Genomic DNA, 10,970 nt, shown 5'->3' with positions numbered 1-10,970 from the left:
TCAAAACCTAGAACCACATCACACGAAAGAGAAGAAAGATACCTTTATTTTGATAAGTGACATGTATTCATGGATCCCAAGGAAAGCCAGGCTTCCCCATACATATGACCAATAAAAACATATAAATAATGTATCTTTCGTCTCTCTGTTTTAATAATTTTCTATGAATTTGCAAGTGGCTGGATCTCAGTGGTGAAATCATCCAAGCGAGGGAAACAGCACCCCTCTGTCTCAGTATGTATAGTCAATGTACCTGATGCTATCTGGAACAAAAGAGTGTGACATGTTTCCGCTGTAGCATTTGAGTGATTGATGCCAGCAAGCATTTGGCCTCCCTTGAGCTCAACTGTGGGTTGTCCTGGCGCAGAAAAACGCCCTCCAAGGGAGGCCAGTTTGGATATGGCTTCATTCCAATGAAATCACATCCTAAGCAAAACATCATCATTGTCAGACAAACATATTTGTTTCTGGTCTACTTGTGTGGATGTCCTGCAGTAGCAAGCTAGCTTGCTAAATACGCCCTTTCCTAAACCATGGATGGAGATTCGTTCTCTGTACAGGCCAATGATTATGACGGCGATTCTGAACTAACCATGAATTCATATATTGTGCCACTGGCCTGAGACAATTGAAGTTCAATATGTAGCCTAGATGCATCCTAGTAGGCTCACTTTAACTAGCTAGCTAACTTAGCTGGTTCATGCAAGGAAGTTAGGCTAGCAAGCATTTGCTCTTTAAATATTTCTCCAGTAGGTTTACTGAAGGAGAAAGCCTCCCCTTCTATGTCAAAGGTAATACAACAAATATACTACAGTAATGTCAGTAACACTAGGGTAAATACTACATAATGGTCTCCACAGTCTGTAAAAACACTGTGGTAACTACTATAGTATATACTAAAGTTATACATAGTTAACAATTGTAAATACTGCAGTGTACTACAGTAAATAATATAGTAAATACTACAGTAAAGAATACTACAGTAAAGTAAGTATTTATACCATAACATACTATTGTATTTGTTCTATGTGAGGTAGTCTGTCTCTGGGAACACAGGCAGTGAGTTAGTACCATCTCACTGCAGCAGGAGGAATGTAGCGAAGACAAACAGGACCAGGGCCTGGCTGAGGGTCACGGACGCTCCCCTCCTTCCCTCCTCCTTCCCTCCTCACACCCACAGGCGGGGTAATAAATACAGGGCAGAAGCTTCTCCTGACAGCACTAATCCTGAGAGAAGAGGAGGGAGGAGGGAGAAGAGAGAGACAATAATACTCAGTTGGATAAAACACATACAGATCAGTGACCAGGCTTCTGCCTTACAGTGAGAGGAATTAAGTCATAACGTCTTCAGAGTAATGACCTTTCATCATGCAATCATCAAACACAGGAAAAGAGCAGTGATATAGAGTTTGATATATTAGTATTTCTCCAGTGTCATGCTGCTGATGAGACAGGCCACTAGAATGGATCTGTAAATCACTGACGCGTAGTTGTGTTTTATTGGGCACAGAGGAGAGAAGAGCAGGCTGGAGGATGTTCCTTTCTCCCATACTGTATTCACTTTACACTAGCATCTCACCAAGACAACCCATACTTTAGAGTGTAGAGCACTCAGCACTGTGCATAGAACACAATACAAAGTTGGAAGAGTTCATTCTTGCATTGTGTTTGTATTTCTGGCATCCCTGTTTCCAACTTCATAGTGTTAGTTAGTTGGTTTTAGTTTCTCATAGTGTTAGTTAGTTTTAGTTTCTCATAGTGTTCCTCTCCAAGTACTGATAGCAAACTAAAAGCAGCCCTTGTTTGTCCGATAATACGATGTGCTATCAATCCCAAGTAGACAAGTCCAGACCAAATAGGATCAGTTCACAGTTTCAGGTAAAAAGTGTAAACTATGCATTCAAAATAAATAAGTAGATTGTTTTTCAATCGCTTTGGTACAATTATTACAAGTATGTGGTACATTTTCACAACTCTTAGTACAAAACTCAAAACAGATCATCAAAAAGGTAGTTGTTGAAAAACAAAATCATATAGCCACTTTTTCACCAAACTTAATCAGTGCTTCATCTAGAAAAGCATGTTTCACATTGCAATACATGGTCATCTAAAGTCATTGCCTTTCACAATGCAATGCTCACGTTACTTTTGAGATTATTCTCTTCTCATTTGTTAAAATGCATTTCGCTATTACCTCATCTGACTGCTTTCAGTTGATAATCACTAAACCGTTTGGTATAAACCTAGAGATTTTTAACAGGTTTGTCTAGTACAGATTTTGAGAACATCATACTGTATGTCTGTAAAGAAGAAAAAGATAAAGTATGATATATACTGTATTATAAATTGGGTGGTTTGAGCCCTGAATTCTGATTGGCTGAAAGCCATGGTATAGCAAACCGTACAGTATACCACGGGTATTACAAAACGTTTAGTTTTTCTGCTCTAATTATGTTGGTAACCAGTTTATAATAGCACTCCTCTGTGGTTTGTGATATATGGCCAATATACCACGGCTAAGGGCTGTGTCCAGGCATCGTGTTGAGAACAGCCCTTAGCCGTGGTATATTGGCCATATTCTATACCACCCCTGGCCTTATTGCTTAAATGTACTATTATGATTATAACTATTAGGACTTTACTTCACAATACGTTTTAAATTATCTGTATGTAACAAATGCAAATACAGTAAACATGTACCCAAAAGGAAATTGCTGGGGTGGGGTTCACACTGCTTTACTAAAACTGCATTGGCCAATATAGTACTGTAGTACTGTAATATATACCATTTATGTAGCAGACAACAGGTTTTTACCCAGTTGCATAAACAATGAGGACAACTACTGCGATGTCTATGAGAACCTAAATGTTCAAAACCGATGCGAACTAGTGCCTGCTAAACATTGTTTATTTCGTTAATTTAATTAGTTTAATTTAATTACAGTAAACCTGTAATTAGATGAAGTATGAGGAACATTTTCACAACTCTTAGTACAAAACTCCAAACTGGTCACACTTGTTACACAGCTAGTCTTTCATTCAAAACCTGTCATTGTGCATTCATTTGGATTGTAAACATCTCTCACCACACAACCATTGATTCAAAATATAAGTTTACTGTGAAATGTAATGGGAACATTGGTTTAGTCACCAAAACACAACATCATATATTTTCAATGTAGTCATTTTAACAACCAGTTAATCCAATAGCAAACAACGCAGCTATGTGTTTCAAATCACCCCTGGATGTGCTGAAAGTAACATGCTACAATACTGTAAATGACCGTTTTCACATTAGGCAATACACCTACATTACCCAACAAAATTGACCAAAAATCTAGAATTTCATTAATATCCCATGTGTAGTCAAAGGTGTTATTAATTAATACAAATATATATTTATACTTCTCAGATATAATTGCAACATAGGTGTATTGTCTGTAATCAAATGTAAGAAATTGAATGAAACAAATGAAATGAATGAAAATAAAACATAATGTTTAGCACTCATTCATTTGCATGAAGCCTGCCTTGAGCATTAGTCCATAAATTCTCAGCCACATCACAGTGAATGTCCTCATTGTTCATGCACAGCGGGATTTTTTTTTTTGGTATGGCGAGTCCAAGCTTGACGTTGTTGTGCATTGATGTCGTCGCATGCCTCATCAATGGCCAAAAGGAGGGTGGCACGCTCATGGGGATCATACACCTTCCACCTCCATGCTGAAAATAAATCCTCAATAGGTTTGAGGAAAGGAGAGTATGGGGGCAGGTAAAGGGTAACGAATCGGGGATGGGCCCAAAACCATGCCTGAACCACCTCTGCAAGGTGGAACGTGACATTGTCCCACACAATGACACATTGACGCATACATTTGGAGAGAATTGACTTTTTTCACATTTTGCAGTGTTACCCGTATCAATGTTCACACTTTACCCCATAATGACGAAGCAAAAACAGGCTTAGAATTTTTTGCACATTTATAAAATAAAAAAACTGAAATATCACATTTACATTTAAGTATTCAGACCCTTTAATCAGTAATCTTTAATCAGACCCTTTAATCACTTTGTTGAAGCACCTTTGGCAGCGATTACAGCCTTGAGCCTTCTTGGGTATGATGCTACAAGCTTGGAACACGTGTATTTGGGGAGTTTCTCCAATTATTCTCTGCAGATCCTCTCAAGCGCGGTCAGGTTGGATGGGGAGCATCGCCTCACAGCTATTTTCAGGTCTCTTCAGAAATGTTTGATCGTGTTCAAGTCTGGGCTCTGGCTGGGCTACTCAAGGATATTCAGAGACTTGTCCCGAAGCCATTCCTGCATTGTCTTGGCTGTGTGCTTAGGGTCGTTGTCCTGTTGGAAGGTGAACCTTCACCACAGTCTGAGGTCCTGAGCGCTCTGGAGCGGGTTTTCATCAAAGGTCTCTCTGTACTTTTCTCCGTTCATCTTTCCCTCGATCCTGACTAGTCTCCCAGCCCCTGCTGCAGAAAAACATCTCCACAGCATGATGCTGCTGCCACCACCATGCTTTACAGTAGTCATTTGCCTTTACCTGAGGAGTGGCTTCTGTCTGGCCACTCTACCATAAAGGCCTGATTGGCAGAGTGCTGCAGAGATGTTTGGTTCTCCCATCTTTACAGAGGAACTCTGGAGCTATGTCAGAGTGACCATCGGGTTCTTGGTCACCTCCCTGACCAAGGCCCTTCTCCCCGATTGCTTAGTTTGGCCGGGCTCTGACATGCACTCTCGACTGTGAAACCTTATATAGACAGGTGTGTGCCTTTCCAAATCATATCCAATCAATTTAATTTATCACTCAAGTTGTAGAAACATCTCAAGGATGATCAACGGAAACAGGATGCACCTGAGCTCAATTTAGAGTCTCATAGCAAAGGGTTTGAATACTTATGTAAAAATTGTATTTAACCTTTTTTTAACTTGGCAAGTCAATTAGGAACAAATTCTTATTTTCAATGACGGCCTAGGAACAGTGGGTTAGCTGCATTGTTCAAGGGCAGAATGACAGATTTTTACCTTGTCAGCTCAGCGATTCGATCTTACAACCTTTCGATTACTAGTCCAACGTTCTAACCACTGTTTTCAATTTTTTTATACATTTGCAAAATTACAAAAAGAAAAATTTCACATCGTCATTATGGGGTATTGTGTGTAGATTGATGGGGATTTTAATTTATTTAATCAATTTTGCTATTAGGCCGTAACGTAACAAAATGTGAAAAAAGTGAAGGGGCCTGAATACTTTCCGAATACGCTGTAAGTGACCTCTTCACCTTGACAAGCCTGCTCAATTTCATTGAGAAACACAATGAGGTATGCAGCATTGTAGGATCCATGTAATGGCCTACGTCCTACCATACCATCTTCAGAGATAGCCTACGTCCTACCATACCATCTTCAGAGATAGCCTACGTCCTACCATACCATCTTCAGAGATAGCTGTCCAGGCACTTGAACAGTTACCCATTGGCCAATGATGTTCAGCCCACGGCACCGGGTTTTGGGCAGGTTGAAGCCCGATTCATCAACAAAGACATTTTTGTGAAGGTTCACAGCAAAATCAAGCACCGTCACACTCTAGATATATATATTTTGAATTATTATTTTTACGGTGTTGATCCAATATCATACTGTGAAGTGGCATGTTGTTTCTCTCAAAAGGCACACGTGTTTCATAGATAACAGGTGCCTCTTCAAAAGGCGGGCGATTGTTGGTAGGCTGATGGATGCCACACTGGCAAAGGTGTCATTGTTCGCCTCAATGGCCTGCTTTATTTCGGGCAGCTGTATGTCATTCCTGGCCCTCACCATTTCCACCACTATCCAGTCCTGCTGGTCGGTCAGCACACGGCCACCACCATGTGTCCTTCTGTCAATTCTGAGGGTAGAATAGAGTATACTGTCAATAGATCACACTGTAAGAATATTGTAAGATATTTTGTAAATATGCATGCATCGCAATAAGTCATTTACTGTAAATGTAATGGTAAAGCATAGTGCATATCCTGCAGACTTACCAGTTTTCTTGCCGAAATGTTCTCATGATCGAATTGACAGTTGATCTTTTCAGATTGGGTTGAACTAATCTGGCAGTTTCTGCCATGGTAAGGCGTCTGTTTACCACATGGTCAACGACGATCATTAGACACAACAGTTCCCTGCTGTCTGCCTCCCTCTCTCTGATGTCCACCTCTTTGACGGGGCCCATACCCACCTCTTTCTTCTTTGACGGAGGCCTGTGCCCACCTCTTTGACCTCTTTGATGGGGCCCATGCCCACCTCTTTGACCTCTCTGATGGGCCCTTTGTTCTTGAGCTCTTTGATTTCTTCCTCTCTCTTGCTGTCTATCCTGCTCCATGTTGAAAAAAATTGCAAGCATCTTGCACCCTCCCTTTTTATATGGTGACCAATTGTGGTTACCACTATGTGAAATCAATTAGAAATAATGAGCAGTCATTATGAATGGTTATCATGTATCACACATGTAATTTAGAGGTTTATACTTTACAAATGCACATTTTATTACTATAGTTCTCAAAATCCATATATAGTAGACAAACCAGTTTACAATCTATAGGTTTACCAAACGGTTAAGTAATGAACCATTAAGTGCAGTTGGATTACTGTAAGTGATGGTCAAATATCTTTAAACAAATGAGAAGAGAATCATGTGACAAGTATTGTGAGCATTGCATTGTGAAAGGCAATTACTTTATTTGAAATGTATTTCTAGATTAAACACATTAGATTTGGTGAAAAAGTTACTGTGTGATTTTATGTGTTGTACTTAGTCAATTGAATATTTGCTTAAGGTTTAGAAAAAAAACGACCTTTTTGATGATCTGTTTTGAGTTTTGTACTAAGAGTTGTGACATTTTACCACATACTTCTGAAAATAGTACCAAAGCGATAAAAAAAAATGTATTTTTTGCATCAATGCTTGTGAAAGATGTCTTTGATGATCACACCTTTGATCACACATGGGAGAGTAATTATGTCAATTTGATGTTCAGTCAATTTTAATGGGTGGTGCAAATGTACTGCCTAATGTCAAGAGAGAGTAATGTACTGTAATTTACAATACTGCAGCCATTTCACATTCAAAGAACAATTTTGAAACATTGCATTGTTTGCTATTGGATTAACTGGTTGTTAAAATAACTACACTGAAAAGACATCATTATGTTGTGTTTTAATTATTAAACCAATGTACTCAGTGTATTTCACAGTAAACTTATATTTAGGATCAATGGTTGTGTGTTGAAAGATGTCTGCAAATAAAGTCAATGCACAATTAAAGGTTTTGAATGTAACACGGAACCCAAACCGCGTGCACCATCGTGCGCCATCGTGCACAAACTCTGAACCAATTACATTAATTTGGGGACAGGTCAAAAAGCAATAAATATTTAGCTAGTTAGCTAATTTGTCCTATTTAGCTAGCTTGTTGATGCTAGCTAATTTGTCCTGGGATATAAACATTGAGTTGTTATTTTACCTGAAATGCACAAGCTCCTCTACTCCGCCAATTAATCCACAAATAAAACGGCCAACCGAATCGTTTCTAGTCATCTCTCCTCCTTCCAGGCTTTTTCATCGTTGAACTTATATGGTGATTGGCATCTAAACTTTCATAGTATTACCATGACTACCGGCAAAACAGTTCGTCTTTCAGTCACCCACGTGGGTATAACCAATGAGGAGATGGCAAGTGGGTACCTGCTTCTATAAACCAATGAGGAGATGGGAGAGGCAGCACTTTCAGCGCGATCTGCGTCAGAAATAGAAAGGAGTTCTATTTTAGCCCTTGGCAATGCAGACGCTCGTTGGCGGCGCGAGCAGTGTGGGTGCAATAATTGAATAACATGGATTTCTAAATTTATTTTGCGACATTCGCGCACGCGACGTGTCCGGTCTGGTCAGCATGTAAGACTGGCTGCATTACAAGTGTTACCAGTTGGGAGTTTTGTAGAGAGAGTTTTGAAAATTCTCCATACCAAGTAGTGCCAAAGCGAGAAAAAACGGTAAATCATAAGTGATTTCCATAAGAGTATGTATTATTAATACCTGCTGGCAGCTATGAGTGTACATGTGTGTGCATGTCTGTGTTTGTGTGTACATGCTTGGGTGTGTGAGTCCGTAAGTGTGTGTGAGCATGCATACATTGGTGTGTGTGTGTGTGTTTATGTGTGTGTGGGTGTGTGCGTGTGTGTGTGTGTGTGTGTGTGTGTGTGTGTGTGTGTGTGTGTGTGTGTGTGTGTGTGTGTGTGTGCGTGCGTGCGTGCGTGCGTGCGTGCGTGCGTGCATGCATGCGTGTGTGCATTGGTGCGTGCGCGTGTGTTTGTGGGTGTGTATGCGTGTGTGCGCTTCTCTGGGATTCCTCTCTGGCAGAGTTCATGCAGCAATGAGCAGTCACATAAGAAAAGGAGGAGCTCACACACACCTCACATTAAGAAAGTTACAGCCTCCAAGAACTCATATTGTTACCAAACTACCATGGCCTGGTTGGTACGGGTGGGGAGAGAGAGAGATGGGAGAAAGACGGAGAACGTGTGAGAGAGAAGGGGCAAAAGATGGGGAGGAAGGGAGAGAGAGGGAGGCAGAGAAAGGAGATATTAAGGAAATAGAAAGTGAAAGAATGAGAGTTGGGTTTTGGAGAAAAAGAGACAGAAGAGACAGAAAGAGACTAAAGAGTTTTAGTAGACTGTGTGTATGTGCGTGTACCCAGAAGTAGTGGGGATAGCTAGCAGGTCTCTCTTGTGCTTGACAGAGTTGTCAGAATGCATCACCCTGCTCCCTTCTGTTTTAGGAATGGAGGGCATGCATTCCTCCGTCAGAGAGTGAAGGGGAGTCTCTCCCCTTGGAGGTGTCTTCCACAGATGGACTGATAGAAAATATAGATAGACGGATGGATAGACGAATGGATGGACGGCCAGACGGATGGACGGACCGTCTGTATCTATCGATAGCAACCATGTCACCCCTGATATAAGTCAGTATTCGACGTCCATCCATGTCTGGGGACATCGGGAGATGACGTGGAAACCGTCCACTATGGGCAACAGTGATCACTGTTACCTTCAAGTAGCATCTGCCTCTGATTCCAAAGTTTGTTAGTTCAAATCCAGCAATAGAAAGTTATTTTTGAGATTTTTGTTTTAAGCCTATCGTAAACCTTAACCCTTACCGTAACCATTTGGAGTTAATGCCTAACCTTAAGATTTCTGAGTTAATGCCTAAACTTAACCTTAAACACTTTGATATTTGACATTCGCAACGACTTCAAAATTTCACGTTTGAGAAACATAGATGAATGTCTAATTCCGAAGTGAGACTGTGAGAGCTCGGTGATCATTACACTTTGAATTCAGGACACAAAGTTCATTGCCACATTTTTTGTAGTATTACTTTAGTGCCTTATTGCAAACAGGATGCATGTCTTGGAATATTTTTTATTCTGTACAGACTTCCTTCTTTTCACTCTGTCTATTAGGTTAGTATTGTGGAGTAACTACTCAGTTTGCATCTATCACAACCATTAAACTCTGTTAAAGTCACCCGTGGCCTCCTGGTGAAATCTATGTGTGGTTTCCTTCTTCTCTGGCAACTGAGTTAGGAAGGACGCCTATATCTTTGCATTGACTGGCTGTATTAATACACAATCCAAACTGAATAACTGTACTGAATAATTTCACCATGCTGAAAGGGATATTCAATGTCTGCTTTTTTAAATGTTCCACCCAGCTACGAATAGGTGAAAAACACAACTCTACATTATGGGGTATTGTGTGTAGGCTAGTGACCAAAAAATCTCAATTGAATCCATTTGAAATTCAGGCTGTAACACATCAAAATGTGGAATAAGTCAAGGGGTGTGAATACTTTCTGAAGGCTGCAAATGTACAGTATTTAGCACACAAAAAGATGACGATGACTTCCCTATGAGAACATGTCCATGTCTTTACCAGGACTTTCTAAAGCTAATCCTGTCTGTGATGTGTTGTGGAGTCTGTCCTGAGGCTAGGAGAAATCATGTGCATCACCGTGCCAGATTTGGGATGTATACTCATCCACCACTGCCCTGGGCCAAGTCACAGCACTACACAGACACACACGCACCATCAGTACAACGAATGCCAACCCCAAGATAATTATTCCCCTAAGTTATATACACTCATACATGTACACTTGTTCTCTCACCCCACCCATATCCAAGTCACCCTAACCTGGCCACATACAGAGACATGAACAGACCCGCTTGCCACATCCCACTCCAACCTCCTGTGGGAAAAAGCCATTAACTGCCAACTGATTCAGAGTGTGTGTGTGTGTGTGTGTGTGTGTGTGTGTGTGTGTGTGTGTGTGTGTGTGTGTGTGTGTGTGTGTGTGTGTGTGTGTGTGTGTGTGTGTGTGTGTGTGTGTGTGTGTGTGTGTGTGTGTGTGCGCTGTTGGAGCATATGCGTGTAAGCATGTCTGAATATTTGCATGAGTAGGTGTGTAGGTGAAATAAAGTTCACCTGATGACCTGTCCTTTAGTAAATATAATTTTATGATTTCAATCAATCTAAGTCATTTATAATTGAACTGCATCATCTATTGCCAAAGGGGCTTCATTATAAACCACACCCTACAGGTTTCTGAATACATTCCTTAATGTAAAATAAAAATGTATTCAGTATTGATACAGTTTACATATGTCAAATAAATGTTATACATCTTTATATCCTATAGAGTACTCTGATTACAATTGATTGGGGATCAGGTTGGCAGTAAATATAGAATAGAGGTGACTGTGTGTTGAAACATTACCATGAGGTTTTCAGGATGTTTGCTGGGACAGTATCTAGTCATGACAGGTCAAGGCCAACGTGAGTTATGGAATAAGAGTGCTCTCTGTAACGGTTGTTACAGGTAACAGGTTGCACAACATGAAGCTATCTGGCTACTCC

At 40.5% G+C, this 10,970-nt stretch overlaps 1 non-coding gene across 1 annotated transcript; it reads left to right on the top strand.

Annotated features, from left to right (window-relative positions):
* Positions 1–721: 721 nt before the first annotated feature.
* LOC118966750 lies at positions 722–776 on the top strand. The gene has a single exon (XR_005053627.1). It is a non-coding gene; the product is annotated as a U7 small nuclear RNA (small nuclear RNA).
* Positions 777–10,970: the final 10,194 nt, after the last annotated feature.

Source organism: Oncorhynchus mykiss, chromosome 1 (genome assembly GCF_013265735.2).
Source record: "Oncorhynchus mykiss isolate Arlee chromosome 1, USDA_OmykA_1.1, whole genome shotgun sequence".
NCBI lineage: Eukaryota > Metazoa > Chordata > Actinopteri > Salmoniformes > Salmonidae > Oncorhynchus > Oncorhynchus mykiss.
This window is presented reverse-complemented; position numbering and strand designations above follow the sequence as displayed.